Source organism: Neopelma chrysocephalum, unplaced genomic scaffold (assembly GCF_003984885.1).
Source record: "Neopelma chrysocephalum unplaced genomic scaffold, ASM398488v2 Primary Assembly neopelma1_26, whole genome shotgun sequence".
Taxonomy (NCBI): domain Eukaryota; kingdom Metazoa; phylum Chordata; class Aves; order Passeriformes; family Pipridae; genus Neopelma; species Neopelma chrysocephalum.
Genome location: NW_020897695.1, coordinates 4,200,515 through 4,224,480, shown reverse-complemented (window position 1 = coordinate 4,224,480; position 23,966 = coordinate 4,200,515). Strand labels below are relative to the sequence as shown.

Here is a 23,966-nt window from a genome sequence, read left to right as displayed (position 1 = left end):
TAAAATCCTGCCTCCTTCTTAAGCCAGGGCTCTACTTGAGGGTTACCTCTAAAGACAGGGCTGTCTGAGAGGTGCCTCCATCCACTCAGTATCTACACCCTGATTCTTTTTATGAAAATAGGTTCCTGTGATCTTTCCTTCAAAACTTATGTTTTATTAAAACATAGCTGGAGGAAAAGCTGGCTTCTCATCTCCCTCTATATAACAACTCTGTGATTAGAGCACTCACACAATCATGGGATTCATCTCTCCTGCCCTGAAAGGCCCCAATTCACAACTCCTTTCACCCCAGGGAGGACTCTGACCACCAGGCTGATGGTTATTTTAGAAGAGGCAGTCTCGACCCTTCTGCTGAAACAGTGCCCTTGAGCACAAATGAATTCAAGATCATAATCTAATGTTTAGGTTATTCCCAGGGCTGGGGCACACACAGAGTTTTCTTGGGATTATTTCTGTCTTCACTATGTTAAATTGTTGTGGCATACACAAAACATCCCCCTCAAAAAAAAAAAAAAAAAAAGAGTAAAAATAGTCCTGGGAATAAGTCCTATCATTACCGCTGTGACCCTGCTGCACTTTGTCAAAAAGCCAGTCATGTCAGGGAATCTGGGCACACTCCAGGAGTGACCAGGAGGCCAAGATGACCAGGACACTTGAGCAGAAGAATATCGCGGTACTGAGGTCCAGAGGACTTGGGTGGGCATGAACACTCCTGAAAAGCCGCTTGGGAGCCACAGGTGGAAAAGGAACTAACTCCAAGGCATGAATCATGACAGGCAAAAGTAGTACTTTGAGGTTTAGGCAACTGCTTAGCAGACGTTTTGTGAATCACAGCTGTTTGTTCAGATGTTTCAATTCCAACTGAGTCCCACATTTCACACCATCCAGATCCTCTTATTGATCAAAACACAAGTATTGACAGAGACATCTTTGTGCTCACCAAAATATCTTTTTATTTAAGAAAAAAACGGCAGCAGTTACCAAAGAGAGTTGACATGGAAAGCATTGAGTTGTTACCTTCACAGCATAATCCTTGTCATAGCTCAGCTGACAGACTGATTATTCAAAGTATAGTGCACCTATGGCTAGGAATCGTATTGCAAGGCTTAGGGCTTGACACTAAAACTGCCCTGTCTGTCGATAAATCCCGCAGAAAGAATCGTGCTAAATCCTATTTTCACTTCACAATATTCCCAAGGTGAATATATAATTTTGCGGAAGTAAAAAGTTTGACATTTGACTTCCACTCCATGACAGAAACATTAGCAAAAAGCTCTACTAACTAGATGCTGTAAACTCCAGACCAAAGACATGTTGCTTTAAAACTTCCTCATTCTGGCCATGTTCTGTTTAGACACCTAAAAAATCTCTACATTTCTAGTAACAAAATGTACTTTTGTCTCTAAAGACAAACAGTATGTGAGATGTTTATATTATCACCTATAGCAGGGAAAACTTTTTCACTGAACTTACCAAGAATACAAGAAAAAAGGTAAATTTCTCCTATTTCTTCTGTGTTTTTAAACCTATTTACTAAGATCTAGTGGCATACCTTGTAACTCCTAGTTAGGTATTTAAAATTGCAACATGACTACAAGTTAAATATAATTCGTGAAATATATGCCATATTTGATAAAAAATGCATGTAGTCAGAATCATATGATGATTTAATTTGCATAGATGTAAAACCTGAATTTATTATACACAACCTATATTCATAAAAGTAGACAGTCACCTGGTTTCTCTTCACTGGTTTAATCTGGCAGTCCCTCACTAGAGGCAACAGAATTTTTAAAAGCAGCCAAGATGAACCAGACACCAAGGGGAAGGAGGGAAGGAGAAAAGAAGAACAGACAATGGGCAGGAAAAATAGTTCACACAAATATTAATATAACTCCTTCAATCCTTTAAAAAATTACACTTTTTAGACTGATAGAAGATGGAGAGAGCAGTCAGGTAAAATAGAAGTGAGTTTGATATCACTGATGTACCCACAATAAGTTGATTTTTTTCATAAAGCAAAGTTTTAAGAGGAAATCTACAGGATGCAGCTTACTTTTTTAAGTAATCCAAAGATCTCGTGTAAGAGATGTGGAACAGAAAGTAGTTACCATCTGGGAGAGAAGCTGAATGGACTGAGGTACTGTGTAGCATCAAGGCTGGAAAACACAGGTCTTCACTAAGTGATTGGAGGACACATAAGCCAGTCTGGAGATAGACAGATGAATTTGTTATTACTGACAAGATTCCCATTTCAGAAAACAAATTTTCAGGAGAGACATTCAGATAGTGAGGTGGCATAGGCCTAAGCTTGGGAGATTGGTGTCTAACCAACAAAGAGTAGAATAATCAAGACTGCAGAAATACCCGGACGATACATTCAGAAAAAGTCTGACTACCTTCCACTGAGTCAATAGTGAGATGAAACACCGGACAAGGTTGAGGTACTGCTGATAATGGTCACTTGCACCTAAAGTATGCACGGAAGGCTACAATGCATGGTTGTATTTGTTCGCTACCATTTTCATCTACAACAGGTAATGCTTATAACCGATGGGAACACAGTTACTCAAACCACGTCTTTACATTTCAACAAGCAGCTGAGACCTCTATGTGTAGACCATGCTAGTATGCAGGTTTCTTTGCTACGTTTCACAAGTAACAACATATAAATAGTTTACAAAACCTTGGCTGTGGGTTTTTTATGTCAAGAAGGAAAAAAAGACCCAAATGTTATTTTCAGTTTCTGATGTGCTTAGCTTAAAGCAAACCACGGAAAAAGCAAACAATTGTAAGGAATGCTAGGTGGCATGTAGTGTTTTTCACTCATATAGCATTATTCATATACTACAAGCTGAAAATAAACCATACTTGGTAATGTACATATTACTTGAGAACAACATAAGTATCTGAGCATTACTGAGAGTTCTGTTGCTCATCTGTAACTTCAGGCAGATGTCCTTCTCTGTCAACCATGGGTAAACATAAATCTCAAGTATCCACACATTTATGCAGCGTTTCTTCTTGATAATGAACATTTCATTTTCCCAGCTAACATCAGATACAGAAAAAAAAAGATACATATTTGTATTTGGTTCCTGGATCTATGTGGATGCTTTTAACCCCATTTTACTCCTCGCTGAACTTCGTTTTCCACCCCTCTCTACTCATGTCTAAACATAAAGATATTTACATGTCTGAAAGGAACTGGAAAGCAACTGAGATATTTCCCAGAGGATTTTAAAGCTCTTCTCACACAAAAGAGTCACAGCAGCACTTCAATAAGGAGCACCTCAGTAAAGGTCTCTGACATAGTTACAATTAGCAGATTCATCACTTTCACTATCTCACTTGTAAGTGAAAGATGAGAACAGAAACATTTTCAGTTAGTATTACCCTTCCCTGGAATTGCTTATGTCTGTAGCCCTTATGAAATGGGTCATCAATAAGATGGTCTTTGGATAAACGTACTTTTACATACTCTTCAAAGTCCCTACAACTGGTGGGACTTTGAAATCTCATGTATATCTTTCCTTGGCAGGTTCTAAATCCACAAATTCATGAGTAGCTTATTGTGATTCATATGCCACTTTCATTTTTGGCAGGTAATGCTAATGGTATTGGAGAATGACTATTTGAATGAGATCTGCACCCACTTCCCTCAAATCAGGACTCTAAAAATGCTCAGAATGGAGCTGTCAGAATAAATAAAAAAAAAATTAAAAAAAAAAAGCGAACACTTATTCTGTATAGGGTTTTGACTGCACAATTCCAGGCACCAGGGATGAGCAGGATGAGCAGGACTTTCTACAGTTCCTGTAGAAGGCTGGGCAAGCAAACATCTAGGGGTGGACATTGAGGAAGAGGAAATGTCTACGTGTCAGTAACAGGAAAGTTATATTGTATGCCTGCTTTTTAGGCATGCCATCTGTGCTCAGTCATACCATACAGCTTTCATGACATGTCACAGCTAAAGGGCAGGCAATATATGTCTTGCTTCAGTGACATGAATGACACGACTTGGTACATAACTCTCAAACACAATATATGGTTGTCCCATATGTTTTTCAATGTTTAGACCCCTGCTAAGTACTTTGATACTAAAAGCACTGAAAGTGCATTATAGTGAAAACTGATGCACACTAGGTAAGCAAGAGCACCTTATCTATACTAATGCTGGACTTCTCATTATATTTTGTTGACCTGTAACTATACCGTAACATTCAGCAAATATTGTTTACAGTAGCCTAATAACAAGCAATTCTGTTCCCATTACTACTCACAATCTCATGTTAAGTATTTTTTTCGAAAGTAAACTGGCCTATGTAGTTGAAAGGTACCACCACACTTTTTTTTAAAGCTGGATAAATCTTATCTTTGCAAAAGGAAATGTGAGCTAAAAAAATGTATATTGACTAACATACAAAATTGATGAAAAATAAGGTCTATGTTACATTTCTTTTTTAAAGAAGCATTTTCCATAGCACACTTAAGAATCTTTAAGAGGGAGCTTGGTCTAAATTCAGTTCCAGTCCTAGATCTGCTCTTAAATCCATGTGTAGCCTCAGGCAAATGTGTTAATTTTCCTGCTTCAGTTTCCCTGCCTTTAAAGTAGGGATAACGCGAGTAACCCACATAGCTTAACTGCAATTTGTAACAATGAGTAACTTGACTATTAGATTTCTGAGACATGAAACATGATTATTATTAGGGCTTACTGACCAGCCAGTCAGAAATGTGATACAAAATAAAGGAGATGGATCTTTGACAATAGAAGATGCAGGTTGGTCAGTCAGTCAGTCTGAGTAGCCCTGTGAGGAGGCAGCTCTAGGGAGGGGGGAGTTGGACTTATAAAAGTGAGAATGTCCCCTTTGTACTGATTTCCTATTTATTACCCCATGGTATCAAAAGACCATAAAAAGCTAAATTCTCTCTGAGAAATGAATAGGTCCAAAGCACTACAACAAATCAGCTGCAGGCAAATAAATTTTTATCTGTGTAAGTGAGCTTGATGTTATTTTCTAGTGGAAATGTCAGAACTGATTAAAGACCTAGCATTTCTATCTAAACTGAGAGTAGTGAATGATACGTTTTAAAGGGAGAAAAAGTCAGAGGACTGATAACATGGAGATAATGGGGTAAATTAATTTCTGGTGTTGTTGCATTAATTTGGTACTCAGCATATTGGGTCCAAATGTGCACCACTGTACACAGTATAAATAGGAGTGCCTTTTAATAACTATGACAAAAATACTCTTCCCATAGGCAAGGTCAATATTATTAATTGCTATTCCTATTATTAACCTTTGGGCTTGTGTATCCTCCATGGATTAATGATTATTCAATAACTGAGCTACAAGGTTAACATTCTAATAGCAATTAATAGAAGGGCATACCGCTGGTTAACTAGGAAAAGCACTGACTTATCAACTTCTTGGCCTTGGTCTTGTTTATGAGATATGCAAAGGTGCCTACAGGAATTGTACCTGTCAGTTCCCAGAGCTGAAAGAGGAAATCTGCCTCAAAGTCGAGACAAATAAAAAACGGAGATTGGGCTGACATCCGGGGCCCCCTCTCTTCTCAGTCTCCTAGGGAATATGAAACAGCCTCAGCTTTCAGGGAAACCTGCACTCATTGCCAGGGTCCTTCTCCAGGAACTCTGCTTCCAAATCCTGCATCGACGAAGAGGGAGAAGAAGGTCTTAAAAACAAAAGAAAAGAGAACAAGTACTTCCCCAAGGAGAAGTTTCACGAATAAAGGCAATTCTCAAACAGCATTACCGAGGAGCACGTGGTGCCAGGTGAAACACCAGTCAGGAGCACCAGGGATGATGAGCGGCGGGACCCAACCCCGCTCCCGGCCCGATGGCGAAGTGGAGGTGCTGGGCGGGCAGAGGCCTCCGGGGGATGCATCCCCAACCCTGAAAGGCCGCCAGCCCGGTCGCGGAGCATCGCTCCCTCAGCCACTTCAAATCGCGGGTGGCCGTGGGGCACTGCCTGCCCGAAAGGGGCAGGCAGCGCCAGGGCGCTGGGAGTAGCGGCGCGGGGGCAGGTCTGGAAATAAAGGAGTGGGGGAAAGATGGAGAGAAGGGGGAAAGATGGAGAGAAGGGGGAAACCGGGGGCCGAGAAGGGCGGAGAGAGGGCCGGGGGCGCGGTGCCCGGGGAAGGCAATGCGGGGACGGCGGAGGGTTCCGACCCGAGTCGCACGGCGGCGGGGCATGGAGGGCGGTAGGGATGGACACTCGCACACCCCCACCCCTCGGGACTTCCACCAAGTCAGCCCCACCGCCACGCGGGGCCGGGAGCCGCCGGAGAGGAGGAGACGCCGCGCACACACACACAGACACACGCCACCTCCGCGTTCCAGCCGCTGCTCGGTTCTCCCCCCCCCACTCCCCCACCGCCGCCGCGCAGGCAGGAAGCAGCAGGCGTGGAACCGAGCGACGGCGCAGGGCTCGCAGTCCTCCGGCCCCAGTCGGACCGGCCTCCCGCGGCCGCGCTGCCCCGACGGCACCGCCGCCCCCTCCCCGGGGGCAGCGCGCACCTCCCCGCCCGGAGGGGCCGTGCGAGACAGCGGGCGGCGGGAACGCGGGCACACACACACACACACATATACACACACACACGCACGCACACCGCACAGACACGCAGGCAGAGGCAGGGCTGCCCCACGCCGGTACCTTGCTGCCCTGGTGTTTTCCGTCCAGGCTCCTCCTTGCTGAGGCAGCTCGGAAGCGGAGCTGAGCGGGCGGGTGCGTGTGTGTGTGTGTGTTTGTGTGTGTGTGTGCGTGCGTGCATGCGTGTGCCTCTGTGTGTGTATGTGTGTGTGTGTGTGTGCGCGAGAGCGAGCGAGCGAGAGAGACTCTCCCCCCTACCCCTCCCCCTCCTCCTCCTCGCTCTCCTTCCTTTAAACGCCCACTCCTGATGGGTGAAAAGACAACTTGAACTTCAGTGCAATTAACTTCGCCGGCGCCTCGGAAGCCGGAGGTGTCGCCGGCCTCGCCCGCCGCGCTCCCATGAGTGAGTCGGTCCCGCTCCTTCGGCGTCGCTCCTCGGGGACGGGGGGGACGGGGCCGTGCCGGGGGCACCCGCCGCGGTGATTTACCGAGGCCGGCGGTGCCGGCACGAGAGGGCGGGCGGGGGGAGGCGCGGGGCGGGTGGCTCCGCTCGGCACTGCCGCTGCAGGAGCTACTCGGCCGGCACGGGCTCACACCTGCCGCCGCGCCGCTGGCGCTCGCCGGCCCCGTTCCGCTCCGCTCCGCTGCCGCCTCATCCACCACCGGCACGGGGAGAGCAGGGGGAATGGGAGGCGGGGGGGGGGGGGGGGAAAACCCCGTAGAAGTTTGGCAAAGTTCTCACCCGGCCCCGCGCGCCTCCCGGCAGCGGCGGGCGCGGGGCGGCGGCGCCCCCGACGGCGAGCGGTGCGGGGCGAGGCGGCGGCTCGGAGCGGGCTGGGGGGTCGCGGGAAGGCGGGTGAGGGGTCGCGGGGTGATGCTTCCGCGGGGCGCCGGGGTTGCCCGGGCGGCCGAGCGGCGGCGGCTGGCCCAGCCGGGGGCGCGCCCGTGGCGGTGGGTGGCACATTTCCCCCGCCCGCCCGCGGCGCGACCCGGCGCTGCTGCTGTCACGGGGAGCAGTGCCAGGAACTCGCTCGCCTCTGTGCTCCAGGATTTTATTTTTGATTTTTCCGCTCCTTCTCCGAACCCGCCACCCGAGATTTTGCTAAACCCTCGCCCCTTTGTCTCCTTCCCTGCCGGCTGCCTGGGGGAGCGCTCCTGACGGGCACCTGCCCGACCCGGAGTTTCCCTCTGCCAGTCTCCAGCTTTCTCTGACTGCGAGAGAAACTTCGCTAAAATGCAAGTTTGCTGAAACACTTTGCACCAGCTCCTAAGCTGAAATGAGTTTAAACTGAGGAAAGCTCTCCGTTGGTTTTAGTCCGTCCAAATGAGCGCAGCACTTCTGAGAAAATAATTCTCAAATTCAGTTGCAGAGACTCCAGGGCATGTGATCTGGAGGTGCCCTTTCATTCTGGTCCGTGATGCTTGGGTGGGAGTTAGCAGCAGCCCTTTATTTCTACTTTATATTATTTTGGTACAGTGCATTCGTATATTTGTCTGCTGTAGTCTGCTGGCAAACATTAGCATTCAAGCTTACATTTTTGACAAATGTGCAGACAGGAATAGCATGAATAGGCATCTTAAATATTAACAACCTAAGCATCTGTTGTGAAACAAATTTAATATATTTACTCTGTTTTTCTCACATTGTTAGAAAAGGTTACAATAAGTGTAAAATTTCAGCTGTAGTTAGCACAAGGAATGCTTGGATATTTCACTGTCTCTTCAAGCATTTAACACAATCACCAGATAGAAATGTGTCAAATCAGGCGCACTATTCAAAAACAACTTGAAACTGTAAGTGTAGAGTGTATAGACATGAATGTAGGATGTTCACCACAATTTCTATCTTCTAATTACTCTGCAGCACTATTTGTAGAATTTGAGAGTGCTCTTTTCAGTCCCATACTCCTATATGCTGTTTAATATGTTTTATACATACACTCATTTTCTAATTCACTTTCTATTTGAGATTATTATTGGTAATACCTTGCTTTTCAAGTTGAAGCAATGGTTTTCCATGGAAATGTGAAATAACATAGAGTAGGTAAAAAAATGAGCAGACAGAAAATGCGTGTTCACGTATAAGCATGCGTCTGAACAGACAACACGCACACATAATAAGGCAATGGAGGAGAAATTAAAATCACTGGCTAGTATGCTATGTATGCCCACTCCTGAATACAGCTAGTGGAAAAGAAACAACTGACTCCAAGGAATTCCTCCGTCCCTGGAATAAAACTGTTCAGAGTAGAACAAGAGCACAGAAGAGCGAAGTCTCCAAAAAGACTGTAGAGTTATTTCAGGAATCAATGCATTCCTTCCCTTTTTCCCACAAGTCCAAATATGTAATAAATAAGTCCTTTGTATGCAAAAGAGTTTACAGGAACAAAAAATATTTAAATGAAATGCTTTTTGTGTGTGCACTTTGAAAAACTGTCCATTTCCTTTTTATATTCTTTGTTCTTAATACTTTAAATAGGAAAGTTTCCTTGCAGTTTCCCCTCGCCTGTTATTTTAGTGATTCGCATGATTCTTAAACTGCTGCTGTGCTCCTAAGAAAACACTGTAAAGCAGAGTCGATCTGTAACTCACTGATGGGACATAGTGCTTTGGCAGCATGAGAAGCAGAGAGAGACTGCCCCACCTTGTATGAGAGCAGGATGCCTTTTTGGTTTGCAGCGTAGGCCCAGCAGGTCAGTGGATGAGCACCTGCCCTCTGTTCATGTGCTTCCCAAGGCAGGACAGGCAGCGCCAGCCCTGCCTGCAGCCGTTCCTGCAGCCCTGCCAGCATCCCACAGGCACCAACCACCACGTTCAGCCCTGCTGGGGACGTGGGCACATCCACCCCCGCAGCACAGAAACCTCTTACAGAGGTTTCTCTCGCATTTCAGGTTTGGGCTAGAGAGGGGTTTACTGCCATTTAGAAGACAATCAGCTGAAGTCTGGTGTTCTTGTGAAAAAACAAACCACCAAATCTTTTATATGTATCAACTATTCAATTTTTGGAAGTATTGTCACCTTTTTATTGTCATCTATTTTTTAATCTAAGCATTGTTGGAGAAATTTGAAGTAATTCTTTAGGTTTCCAGCTGTATTGGGGGGAAAAAAAATCAAGATTATTTCATTAACAAAATATCATGTAATATATAGAAAAGGATATTAAAAGCAGATTTCTGAATTAAAACTGGAGGAAATATGACTTCTGAAATATTTTAGTCATATTTCTAGGAACTATGGTATTTTAACATAGACTCTAGTGAAGCATTTTATTGCCTTCTTGTATATAACTGCCATTGCTCTCTCTAGATATATTTAATATATAACCAATGAAGCCACAAACTTTCCTTCTACAACAGTTTAAACACATCTGGAACGTTTTACTTTCTTATAATTTATGTTAATAGATGTAGAGTGTATATACAATCTTCTCAGACATCATTGCTTTTTCCAAAGGGGAATTTTTTTACTTTCAGTCAGGGAATATATTTATAAGAACAAAATAACTCAAAGTATAGGCAATTCTATATATCATTTTATTTTCTGTTATATTAGGTTGATTATATAAAGCTTTCATTTGGAGCGATGAGATGATGAAATTACAGAGGAGTGATTGGCTTTTGTTTTTTTCAAATGGTTCAAGTCGAGGGCTGCAAAAATGAATGTTTTTGGTAAAGTTCTTTGAGTACATAATATTTTTCATAGAATTCTGACAAATTAATTTAATAGAAAAGCCACAAGTCTCTTAGCATGGAAGGCTATATTTTCAGGTAAAATGGAAGTTCTGCTTTTGCCGTTATAGGCATCAGGCTTCAGTAATCTGCTCCTCTTGTGGAATGAACACTTTCTACTTAAAGCTATCATGCACCTACTGTTTATTTACGCTGCATTAAACTGACAGCACGGCAATCAGAGGAAAAAATATGACTTACTTTCCTGAAGTAAACACCAGCTTATAGGTTAGTGCATGTATTTATATTCCTGTCGCCACTAAATAATGGCTGTCTCCATTTTAATATCTACCTGTGGTGTTACCCAGAGCTGCTGGCTCTTCCTTGTTTAAAATGAGGAAAACACGAAGGGGGGGGTGAAGAAGAGAAGAAAGTTTTGTTATCATTCCACTCCAAGAGGAACTTAACAGAAAAGTGATTCGATATTCCTTTCTGTGGCATGCCGAAGCCAGTTTTAAAGACATAGTATTCTGTTTTACTTGGTGTAATTGAATTACATCTCAAACAGGGGAAACAGAATTCCTTAACAGTATTTGTCTATCCAAGACATTGAAATTGTATATTCAGGCAATGGCAGATTAAGGGCAGAAGCATTTTATTAATAACTGAAAGCACATATGTGTGTGTGATGAAAAATGTTCTGCAAATCTGTCACTATGCAATCAAGTGCATTTTTTAAACTTTAGTTGTCACAAAGTTGCTACTGATTCTAAAAAAAAAAAAAAAAAAAGTAAAACAGTTCGATGGTTAAAGAGTAACTTACAGTTCTTACTGCCTGTTATACTGAAATTCTGCAACTTTATAAAGTCCATGTCAGAAAGCCCTGTTGATATTACTTTTAATCTTGGACTAATGCATCCAAGTACCTGGTGTTTGAACTGAAGATAACTGTAGTCAGAATAACCCATAGTTTGCAGAAAGCTCCCCTTAATTCTCTGTTGGAGGATTACATTAATAACCTCTACATGAGATGTCCATTTTTTCCTCAGATTCTGAAATTATTACTTAACATTAAGTTGACTTGTTTGTCAGTTCTTGTGGCAGTGATATCCTTAACTCTCAACAACCCTCACCATAACTTGTAACTGTTACTTCCAAAAGGATATACTATAATGTATAGAGGATACAGTAATAATACTAAATTCCCTTCAAAAATGTTGGTGTTTTTGAATATTTGCCACCCTGTGGCATCTAAGTTAACCAGAGCTATCACCAACCCTTCATTACTTAATTGGTATCCATTCTGTTGCTTTGCAAATGTCTACTTTCTAATGGTTTGTGCACTGCATTGCTCTCAGTAGGTATAAGTCTTGATAAAGATTTATTTTAAGGAGACTTGTCAGTACTGATCTTGTACATATGTTCTGATCCGGTCCTCGTGCCCTGTACCAGCTGTAATCTACTCTTAATCTGCGTTATCTGGTGCAGTGTAGTAGGAATGGCAATGCAATGTAGTAGTAATAGTAGAGTAGAGTGTAGTAACATACCTCAGGCACTGTCTGAATAGTAAATATTTCCTTTTAAACTTGTTGGGCCTGACTTTGCTCCCATCCACACTGGTGTGTCACTGCAGAGGTTGGTAAACCTTCGTTTTTACAGTTTTTGTAGAGTATCAGTGTTAGGTGTTCAGATGGGCTGAGAAACACACTAACACTTAGTATTTATGCCAAGGTCCACCTCTTAGCTATTTATTTAGAACATCAACACACAGTGATCTCTGTGGAGATTGGCTGTCCTGTGAGACACTGCACATATGTGTATGCTGGGATTAGGACTCTAAGAAGACTTCCTTTCACTGGAGTCCATGCTAGCTCTGCTCTGTGAGCTGTTGTAAAGCATCGCTGGAGACACCTCTACCCAGCTGTAGGCTCACAGGAGTTAGGTCTCGCCACCTTGTGCTTCTCTGTTGTGAACTGCGGGTTAGATAGGCAGAAGAGCCTGCTTGCCTGCAGATGGGCCTCAGTCACCCCAGCTGCACCTGGGTGCAGAACATCAGGATGGGCCACATCTATCAGCTGTGTTGGCCTTACATAACTTCCAGCGACTATCTGCTCTATCTTTCCCTTGGGACATTATGACATGATATGACCTGAGGAGATAAGGGAGGTGCTTTAAACCTCGGGTGCATCTCATCTTCCCAGGATCCTGCTCTGACAGGATTTATTTGGCCAGCAGCAATCATTTGTGGGTCATTCCACTTGCTGCTCACTAGATAAAGTGGTGATGCACTCAGTTCACATATACTTGGAGGACTGTCTTGTAATTTTTTCTAGTGTCTGGACTCCTGGTTCTGGTTTCAGCCCTGACAAAAATGTGTGATTTTTTGGTTAATAACTGTCCATGCTGTGTTTTCCTTCCTTAATGCTGTGACCTTGATTTTGAAAATGCTCAGTGGTCACAACTTCAGATGAAAGAAAAGGAAGCTGCCGCACACAATTCTTCTACAAATGTGGCCTTTAATACGCTTTAATATGGTTTATTTACTTAGCTATAAAATTAGTAATATATTTGTTTCATAGAACACTGAAGGATTAAGTAATTCTTTGCATTTGTAGATCAGTCCTAGAGTGGAAAACATTTTCAGCACAAGTGCCAAGAATTGCTGCTCTGAACTCAAACCCCCATGCAAAGGTGCAACAAAGGTATATCCTTTTCAGTAACTGCACTTAGAATATGTGTCTGGTCATAACAGCTGGGTAATTAAAAACATTTTCAATGAACAGGAGAAAAATTCTAAATATCATACATGCCCTGAATTCCTAATTCTATTATGTTAAATAAAAGACAGAAAGAGAGGAGGGGAAAGAGACTGGGAGAGAGCGTGCATGCACACAAACTCACAGAAAGACCAAAGGCAAAAAATGAAGTGGGGAGAAATTGCACAGCGAGTTTTAAAATGTTCATAATCAAAGATTAAATTAATATTTTTGTGGAGAGCAGTCTTGAAAAGATTTTAAATCATTGACGCTTTTCATCATAGGTGGGCTTCCTTGATAAATGTAAGAAGTCTCAAGAATAATTAAAGGCATCTTAAAACTTAAAAATGACAGTTTTAGCTTCTAAGGATTCATTGTAATATAATAATACTGTATGCTTTTTAGTTTTACTTCTGCACTAGACATTTAATTACAGTCTTTGTAAGACATGTTATCTGTGTAGTAACCAGTGCATAAAAAGAATGATATTTACTTTTACATACAAGCTCTTGCTTGCCAGCTTTCTTTTTAAGATTATAGATTAAGATCTCCAATCCAGAATGTTCATGTCTTCAATGAAAACAACTTAATTTGACGCGATTTTTGGGAGGAATGGGGCATTTATTGTAATAGTACTGCTTCTGTAGTCACACTTTTTGCAATAATACTTGAACTGCTGCTTAGCAGTGTTTTTTTTTTCTGTGCAAGGGCCCAAACTCAGCATTTCTTTGCTTGTTCAAAGGATAGATTTTAGAATATTAAACGAAAAAGCTGTTTAAGTTTTATATTGAGAAGTAAGATTAAAAAAATCTAAGAGTAGGTTGGTAGGTTTTTCACAGGTACAGCTTTTTGCTGAGAGGAAATTTGGGGCTTGCTTTTCCTATGTCAGATAATGAGTATTGTCTGAAACACATACTGGATAATGTAAATTTATGGGATTTATAGGTCGATCCACACATTGCTGTGGAAAAGTGCAAGAAGGTGGAGAAAATTAGTTTTTCTTGTGATACATTTGCAGATTCCCCTAAATGTGAACAGTGCTCTTCCACAGTTCCTAGGTTTTGCACTGCTGTCATTGCAGGATGAGGCACAATGGAGACCGCATCCAACCGTTTTAGAGCAGAGCTTTTCAGTCGATCGTATGTATCATATGTATTCTTTTAGGTCTTGTTTTTCGTTTCTTATCTAGAAGTCCTGTGCAGGAATGGTACGATATTAGTGTTGAGGCCCTGGTTTCGGTATCGTTCGTAAGAAAATCTCACAGTCAAATCAATCTAAATCAGTCTCTGTCCCATTGACTGTATTTTGTTGACTTTCTTTTTTGTTTTTTCTCTTCACTTTACTCACTGAATCCATAATCCTTTTTGCCGTTCCTGATGAATTTTGCTATAATCTTTTTAAGATAATTTTATAATAACATGTTTATATTTGAAACTTGTGGTTCCACTACTTTATTTGGGCTGCAAGTCCTACAAGTAACTGACTTCTGCATTGCCACTTAAAATGACAATTAGGATACTCACAGGTGTAGTTATTGTTTTCTAAGCATTCCAGATGAATTTTATAGATACCATGCAAGAGAATTGAACCAGTAGAATTTCTTTATATATTTGGCAGGATGACAGATATGCCGTAAGAAGCATTATACTGTCTGATAAATTGCATTACCAAGCACTATTTCATATAAGTCCTGTCTCTTTAAAAATGCAGTCTCCTCTATTTGCCCTATTAATTGTTGATATGTTGCCATCCACAAGACAAAAATTAGAGCTGTAATTAAATAATCATGTGATGCTCCTTAGTGCCAGTGAGAGCAAACTCATTTTTCCAGGCCCTGATGGTCACTGATTATTGTATTACTACTGGCTTGCTTTATTTTTTTTTAATGGCTCTGTATTGCTGGGTTACCTAACCACTGCCCTTCTTTTCAAAATTAAAGGAATTGAAGAACATTAAGTCACTTAATTGGCCAGTGGTCTACAGGGACACAAAGTAGTCATACCTTCTCTGCTTTTTGGTCACTCAGTTGGTTCTACTGGGAGAACTACATCAGTGGTGTGGTTGTGTGCCATTTAATTTACACTGGTGTTTTGGCTGGGATGGATGCATATAGGGAATGCCAGGAGAATTACAAAAGGAGCAGGGTATTAAAATTCAGAAATGATTAAAATTGAAATAAAAGGATGCTGCTTCTTTGCCAGTACTCTGGCAGTCATAATGACACATAGAGATTAGTTTCCACCTTCATCTTTTCCTTCTTTCTCATTTCCTCTTGTTTATTGTTGACACATTTTCCTTATGTCTCTGCTTCTCAGCGCTTTTTTTTCACTGTTACATATTCCTACTTTTTCTCTTTCCTTAAGCATGGAGAAGCTTACTTAACCTTATTATAACAATAACAGAATAGGTTATTAATATTTAATATGCACATGATTAAAATTTCTCTCTTAAACATAGGTCAGCTCTATTATTAACTGACATGTTATTTTTCATTAAAAAATTTTTATTCTGCCCTTACGGTTTCTCAAACACCCTTTACTTTGGTGGTGATTTAACACATAATGTTTAGAAAACTGTGTTAGGCTAGTGAAAAAAAAGAACTTACCAGTCATGGATAATCAATTATGCATGAATTCAGATATAACAGATGGAAACTGGTGAGTTAAAGTTTCTCTTTAGCTTCGTGATTTTTCTGTTTTGTTTTTGTGACACCTGTCTCTTATGTATAGATAAACATCTAACATAGCATACTGCTTTTCATGCATCTTTGTGTGTTTTGCTTTTTGGGTTTGGGTTTTTTGTTTCTTTTTGGTTTTGTCGGTGTGGCATAAACTTATTTTCCCCTGTTTATAACTTACTATTTTTAATTTGTTTGTCTGTGAGCATCTCTATACTGCCTGCTTTTTCTAGGGCTAAATTGCCCTGTGATGAAGCCAGCATTTAATCTTCTAATAACTTACACAATGTCATTTAACCTTAAAATTGAGTCAGCACGATATTTTAAATTAGAGGAGTTCACTTTTGCCTTCAGCTGCTCATGGCCTATAGTGTTATGACATTAAAGCAACAGGATAGACTGAGGTTAGGCATATGTATGCATATATGCATATACACACATTCTTGTGATTGTGATACTTATGTAGGCGTTCCCTCCAAAGACATTAATTAAATTGCTTTCTATCATTTGACAATGAAGTAGATTGCTTTACTGCTTTTTATTAAAAAGTTCAGTTTGGACTGGGGATAATATTTCTTTTGGCCATGGGAAGATTTTCATAGACCTAAATCAAGTGAAAAAGACAATAACACTTTGTGACATGCCCACAGCAATGACCACTTGGTATTAAGTAAACGAAGAGTTGAATATGTTTTCTTTCTCTTTTTTACACAGAAATATCTAAAAGAACTTTAAGCATGGGCTTGGATGTGAGATGGCAGGGTTTCTGTGTAGCTCATTCCTGGCAGCAAATTGAGCAATTCTTACATTTGAAGGTGTCCCATGTTTCAAAAACATGGGGGTAAGTTAATTTGGACATTACTTTTCTATGACTGCAATAATTTGGAGCATTTCCTCACTTGGCTCCACCCACCTTGGAAGTGGCATATTTGCAGATGTGGTGCAGAGAGATTTTCCATCTGTATACCTATAAAGGAGAAATGAGTTGAGAGAAAGCACTGCATGTTTTTCATGAGCAGAATATTCCAAAACTTCTTGTGAGCATCTTACCAATATTTGTGAAGGAAAAAATCTAATATGGGAAGGAGTTTGTAGTATAACCTGCCAGAAGCAAATTGTAGAGAAGAGATCTTTCCCTAAAAATTTTGGTATTTAATGCAGGAACTAATTTTTACACACCTGTTCAGGCATTTCCTTCAAGTGCTTTCATGAGTATAAATTACTATCATAAATATTAAGCAAATTTTGCCCTAAAAATATTGTATTCTACTGGGTTCCCAACTGCTGCTTTCCATCTCAGTTTGTTTCCATTGTAGCCACTTAGCAGGAAATCTAGAAGCATTGTTGTTTTAGCAAATAAATACATTAAATATATGAATACATTTTTGTTAATTTCTCATTTATTTTTTGTTGTTTTTTCCTAAATCAGAACAAGTATGTCAAACATGTACAGGGTGCTTGGAGTGACATTTTGAAGAGATATGGTTTTGCTTTACGTTGTTTGCATTAAACTAAGCATACTCTGACATATGTATAAATGACCTTTATCTAATGACACTGCATATGCTAAACCTTTTTTTAGTTAGTGCCTGAATATTAACAGGTACCTTGTTCCTTAAAAAAGCTGTGAATATTAACAGCTAATTGTTCCTGAAAAGAACTGTGAAAAATTCATTCATTTTGTCTTTGTTATTGTGGAATCATCTGAGATTGGAAGGAGCCCTAGAAGAAAAAGCCAATTCGGCCAAAACCACCAACTTTCAATTTGTTTTACACCACAACCACACATTTTGCATGTATTTTATATACAGTGAATATTGACTCCTGTCAAGTTTGGCTGTAATTAGATGCACAGTTCTACTTTAAAGGTTTTGAACCTTAGAAAAAGTGTAGCAGAACCTGGGCAGAGTTCTGAGTTAATAATGAAACTGGAAATAGGACATTTCATGTGGTTTTGTGTTTCATAATGAAAGTTTGACATAGTTAAGTCATCAATCAGTTCTAACCATTTCCTTCGACTTAAAACTCTTCCATGTTTTCAGTTTGTATCAGTAGATTTTTATTCATACTATCAGGTCAATGAAGGAGATGATTCTTCCGTTGATGAAGTATTCCTATGTAAGAAATCACTGTGGTTTGAGTTCGGCAGCATGAACATCTAAGCTGTAGATAATAATGCTTGAATAACCCTCTGTAGAGCTAAGTGCAATGGTTCAGATGTTTTCTACCATAATGCACAGCTTTTCTTGGGCTGTGTGAAATTCATCCTTATCCAGAACTGTTCAATCAAATTTCTGTATTCCTAACAGCATACAAGTGATGGAAAATGAGTCAGGAACTGGAAAAAAGCAGAATCAGTCAACAACATTGCAAACCACTTTGGAGATAACTTGCTGTACCTTTGCTCTTAGCAAGTAAAAATAACTGGATCTATGGATTTATATGTCCAGGGATCATGGTTTACATACTGTTAAATTAAGAGAGCTTCTATTCAGACACATCCCTAAAATAACCACTTATCAACTGACTCTTCTTTTAGGTAACAATTATATGCCTGTCTCATGCCTAGGAGTTATCTAGTGCTGTGATGATCAGTTTCAACAGGAACCACTTTTTTTTTCCCCATGTCCCATATTAAACATCTTCATAGGAAAGACCTTAAAATTATACCTCTGGGGAGAAAGCTGTGAAATTAGTGACCTGCTGAACACACACTTATGACATAGGTAACTTGACTGATCCTAAGACACCAACTCTCCTCCTTTCTTCCAGCTGCCTAATTGCATTAAATATAATTATATAAAAGTTCCATTGCATTTTTTTATTTGTTCTTTTTTGTGGAAGTAGTTGGCTGTAGTTGCCACATGGAAATTACGAGCATGACTCATCAAGGTTCTAGTCTAGGTTCTTAGGATGGAAGAGGACATGGTCCCCAAAATGCTTTTTTTTTAAAGGTGAAGCTTATTATTTGAAGTAGTTGTGAAATCCACAGTCATAAAACATATTGGTTTATATTAAATAACATATAGATAGTGTTTGTGGGAGTTCGTGTCCTACTACAGATAGTAGGCAGTGAACTCAAGTTTGTCCACGTAGCAGGCAGAAACACTGCAACTACAGAGTAAGATATATGTAATTAACCATTAATATTCATTGCTGTGATCTTTGATGGGAAAGTGGGCACATCTCTGTTAAAATTCTAAGCAGCTAAGATTTCTTGTGGCAACCAGAGGTAAAAGACTTGCTGTTCTCATTAGTGGTCTCGTTCAACCTTCACCATGCCAAACGTTTTTGTTGGGTTTTACTCCTTAATTTTCTTTCATCCTTTTGCCTCTCTGTGACTCACCAAGAGGTGAACTGAAATAACTCTTGCGGTCACATCTGCAAAAGTATGTATATACTTCACTTGTACAAGTGTCCTAGTCAAAACAGACACACCGGTATGAAATGACTTGCACAAAATGGTGCAGTAGTTTGAATAAAAGTAGCTTGTTTTATCCAAAACCACATTTTGCATATTCTTATTAAACTCTGTTTTTAAAAAAAGATTCCGTGATTGAAGTACATTGCAGATAATGTTTGCAGGAGTAAACGAGCCTCGTCACAGAGGCAATCAATAGGGAGATGTCTGTTTGTATATGATTTTACATACCTGCAAGCTAGCTGAGACATCCAACTACAAAATAGTGCACCATGGGACACTGTGTAGATATCTGATACTTCCCAGGGGGTTTGAGGTCTGTAAACTAATGAATGCACTACATGTAGCCATATATGTAGGTTTTTCACCTCTGACGAATATGGTAAGGATAATTTACTTCACTTAATAAGCAATTAAGTGCAGTTCAATACAGCTGACTATCGTAAGTTAAATATTCATTTTACGTAACTGTTTCAGGACATAGTGTGTGAGAGAACACAAACGAGCAGAAATTGCTCATGCAAAATGTGAGAGGGGACGACAGCTTGTGTGCGATGCCTTTCAGTGCTATGAATTTCATTTCATAGCACTTTTGCTTTTTGACAGGCATCCTATCCAGGCTGGGGCAGGTTGCAGTCAAAAAAAAATCTAGGTTGGCATGTAACTTTTGAGTTCAGCGTGGGGGATGTTGCAGAATGCTGTGATTCGCATTGGTGTGCATCACATTCTTGGGTCATATGTAAATTGAGATTGCTGCAGTCAGGTTGGTTAAAGCGTTCGAACAGTGTCAGGCAACTATTGTTGCTCAGGGCAAAGCAAAGGGGAAGTCAGTCTGAGGAGACTGAAAAACAACTTCAATCAGAGGTGCAAAACTTGTAGAGCTGCAGGACTGCAGGACTGCATTGGCACAGCAGCAGTGACTGTGATGAGGTTTGCACAGGTAGATGTGGGAAAAGACAGTAGGGCACATCCTTCCCCTTCACCCACACTTCTGTCTAACCCGCATGGCAGTTAGGCACAAGCCCACCAAGAAGTCATCCACATTTCAGCCATAGATGTTTACCTTCAGAAAGCCACAGATTGGTATTTTCATTGCCTTGCTGTCCAGCAGTTACCAGTAACCACAGATGTGCACCAATCACCCCTTGCAGTGGGGGAAATGCATTCAAATCCCCAGCAAAGGGAGTTTCCTAACAGTCCCCCTGCCCTTGCGCTTCTCTGCATCACCTCCAGCACAGGTGCTTAAGAGTCACCCAAATGGCCACAGTGTTGTCAGGAGTACATGTATAAAACCCAATCAGCCTTATCTCCCCGAAGAAATCTGATAAAAGAAAATACACAGCCTTGCTGGTTTTGCTCTGCTGCCAGGTCATTTCTGTTTGTGTTGCACAAGAGCCAAGCCTCAAGATTTGGGCCCATATTTCCTAATTTATTTTGAACAAGAAAAGATTGGAATAGAGGCCTTAGGAGGCACCAAGGCAGTGTGCCACACTGGAGAATTTGTTTTGCTTTGCAGCTACTGAGATCACTGCTTGAGAGTTAATTCACCATGGGGTTGAAAAATCACAGTCCAACTTTTGTCTTATTTCAACACAACCTAGTGCAAATGCATTTATATATCATAAACATAGTGCAACAACTTTATTAAGGATTAATAACCTTTATTAAGGATATATTTGCCTGCTGTATGTTGACTAGAAGCTATGAAAAATGCGATGTTACTATTGCCGCATATTTAAATGATTGGCTGCATATGTATCCATGACAATATCTATTCATCTTCTGTTCTTTATATATATTTTTATTATAAATAACTTTCTTGTAGTGGAACATTTTAATATCAAAGTTGACACAGTGAAGTGCAAATTGTAATAGGTCAAATGAAAATCAGATATCTGTATCTTGAATTTATTCCAAGTACTTTGGTATTGATAAGAGATATCTGATTGTTGTCTATCTGTCAAGACATAACAGCCTTTAGTAATTTGTGCTTTCTAGTCAAAGCAAGGGTTCCACGCTCAGCTTTCCAAGTCTGTAGTAAATACTTTACCAGGCATAAGTGGTGTATGGGAATCAGATTAATCCATGTGGTAGGAAATTTATAAGGTTTAGTACATATAAGCAATTTCAAGAAGAGAGTTGTTTTCCATAATCATTTATCCCAAGCATAGGAAGCATATGCACAATTATATAATTAACAGAATATTTGTTTGTCAGTGTTTGGTTAGTGTGTGTAATAATATCATTATTAGGCCTTCTGTGCTCCTGTATTATCAGATTGTTACCTCCCTGCTCCTTTAATTCACCATCTCTGCTTTTTAATCACTTTGTTTTAATCCAAACATTTTAATTTTTTTTAACATGAAGAGAATGATTTGTGAACACCAAAGCAAACTTTATTTTAGAAGATTTTAATCTTTTGTTGTTTGTTATTGTCATGTCTGGTAATCATTTTGATAAGGTGGTGTTTTAGTCCCAAATCTTGTTCCAGATCATATTTGCTCTATTCTAATCAGCTCTGCATCTCTCAAATTATCTTCAGTGTCCTTCTCCTCTGTCATGCTGCAGGCAGCATACTGCCAGCTGAAACTCTCACATCCTTCATGACTTTCTTTAGTGGTCAATCTTGCTTACTGCTGAAGTTTACTGAATCATGCATTTTTGAAAAGGTTGGAAAAAATGATACAATGTTGATATTTTTCATTGTGCCCACAAAGTTTGAATTCAACTATTTAAGACTGATTTTCCTCCAAGTATTCAAATGTATTGGGAAATAATAATTATCTCTTTGTTTCTCTTTTTCTTTTTTTTTTTTTTTTAAGAGGGACTGAATGATAGTCTATCTTGATGGAAAAAGATTGGTTTCTAAACAAACAACCCTCTAGACAGTTATCCCTTGATCACATGTTATGGAAGATGTCATCTACATTTTCCCTTGTTTTCTTTGTGAAACATGTTTCTTGGGTTTTAGTTTTTTGTTTTGGGGTTTTTTTTTCCCTTTTCAGCACTCTCAGTAACCACCTTAGTAACCTTTTTTCAAGACACACAACATAGGTACAACTTTTATCATTTCCTACGTATGCCACCTCCACTTGCTCTGCTTTGAATAATAGTATTATGTAAGAGTGTATTCATTTTCCAGCCTTGCATTTCTTTGCTTCTGAGATTATAATCTATTTTATGCACTGCATAATATGATACATATTTCACGCATTTCATGCTATTACCATTTTCTTTTTTCCTGCATGCCCTGTATGCTATTTGTGCTTATTTTGGTAAACATCAGTGTGTTTCTTTACCTAGTCTTGATGCATTCTTCTTCTTTTATAATAAGTAATAAATATATGTGTAGTGAAAATTTTCCCCTTTATAATGATTTGCATTTTCTGTGTACAGAAGCCGTATTATTTCGTGTATTACAGAACTACACCTACTTTTGCTGCTGCCTCATGTTTGTATTGGGGATTTTTGGTTTTGGTCGTTTTAAAGTTACTACCCTAAACATTTTGGTTATGTATCTGTCTATGCAATAGTTCATGTTTTCTTTGGCTGATGATGCAACTTTCCTTTTAGGCATAGTCTATTTAAACACTATGCATTTTATCAATAAAGAAGTTTAATTTTTCTCTTATCTCGTAGCTTGTACAAACTTGTTGCTTTCAAGTTTGGCTTGTCGGGTTACTTTTTTCCAAGTGCATGATGGGAAAGAGCCATGTCTGTCTCGCAGTTATTTGTCAATACTTTACCACCTTTTAGCTTTCACCTTTCAGGGGTGGCCGTCGGCCCCGCGCTGCGGACAGGACACAGGGACAGTTTTGTGACATCCCGCACGCTGGTGGGGACGTGGCATCTCGCCGTCCCGAGCCCGGAGCGATGTACGCGCTCACCCCACGGTGTGCTGGGGGTTGCTCTGGCTGCCAGAGCCAGCGGCGGACTGCCCTCCACGGAACGGGGCCGGTTCCACCCAACCTCGGTCACCTTTAAGCAACGTGCCTGCTGCTTTACCTTCACCTCTGTCGGTATCGAACGTGGGGGGCAGGAAAAACTTCTCTCCCCCAGGTGGCCCTGCAGCTCCCCAGGGGGTCCCCCCGCGGCGCACCCGACCTGCGGGGTCGCCGCCGTGCACCTGCCCTGCCCGGCGCGGCGCGGCCCGCGCAGGCTCCGCGCCGGGGGGCGGGCGCTGCGCTGGCGCAGCGCGCCCGCCAGCAGGATATTGTTCAGCCTTCACCCCCGCCCCTCCTCCTGCTTCTCCTCCTCCTCTCTCACCATGCTCGTCGCGCCCCCCCCCCCACCCGCTCACCCCCTCCGCCGCAGGCCCCATCTGCCGCGTGCGTGCGCGCACGGGTCGCGCAGCCTGCGCGGCGTGGGGCCGTGCGCGCGGGCATTGTGCGCGGGGCTGTGCGCGGCGGGCATTGTGCGCGGGGCGGCGCAGGCAGGGCCGCCTCACCCGCACCCGGCTGGCTGCAAATTCGTGCGCGCCCGGAAGCCGCACGCCCTCTTCCCCCGGCCCCCCCGCTCACCTACCGGCGGCGGCCGCCCCCCCCGGCCCGGCTCGGCCCGGCGCCCCCTCCCCGCTCTCGCTGCGGTCCCCTCTGCCACCGCACTTCTCCCGGCCCCCCTCCCCCTTCCCCGGCCTCCCCTCCCCCATGCCTTTCTCCTTCACCACCACCACCTCCTCCTCCTCATCCTCCTCCTCCTCCTGCTCTGCCACTTTCTCTCTCTCTCCCAGGACGCGTCGGATGATCCGGGGCCGCCGGGGAAGGGCTCCAGGCAGCAGCAGGGAGGCTGCGTCCTCCTCCCGTCTCTAGCTGTGGGGGGGGGGGGGGG

The 23,966-nt window shown here is 41.7% G+C and overlaps 1 protein-coding gene and 1 long non-coding RNA gene across 3 annotated transcripts in view; one reads left to right on the top strand and one right to left on the bottom strand.

Annotated features, from left to right (window-relative positions):
- Positions 1 to 929: 929 nt before the first annotated feature.
- On the bottom strand, positions 930 to 6,789 carry LOC113963877. 2 transcript variants are annotated; one of them, XR_003532993.1, is made up of 3 exons: positions 6,681 to 6,789; positions 5,487 to 5,672; positions 930 to 2,208 (listed from the first exon to the last, which is right to left on the bottom strand). It is a non-coding gene; the product is annotated as an uncharacterized LOC113963877 (long non-coding RNA). The 2 variants fall into 2 exon arrangements; XR_003532992.1 differs by having other exon boundaries at positions 930 to 5,672.
- Positions 6,790 to 6,885: 96 nt separating this feature from the next.
- The window catches only part of SATB1 (SATB homeobox 1), a 92,303-nt gene continuing 75,222 nt past the window's right edge, over positions 6,886 to 23,966 (top strand). Inside the window, exon 1 of the mRNA XM_027675363.1 lies at positions 6,886 to 7,020. The gene's annotated coding sequence lies outside the window, so the exon portion shown is untranslated. The remainder of the gene's footprint in view (positions 7,021 to 23,966) is intronic.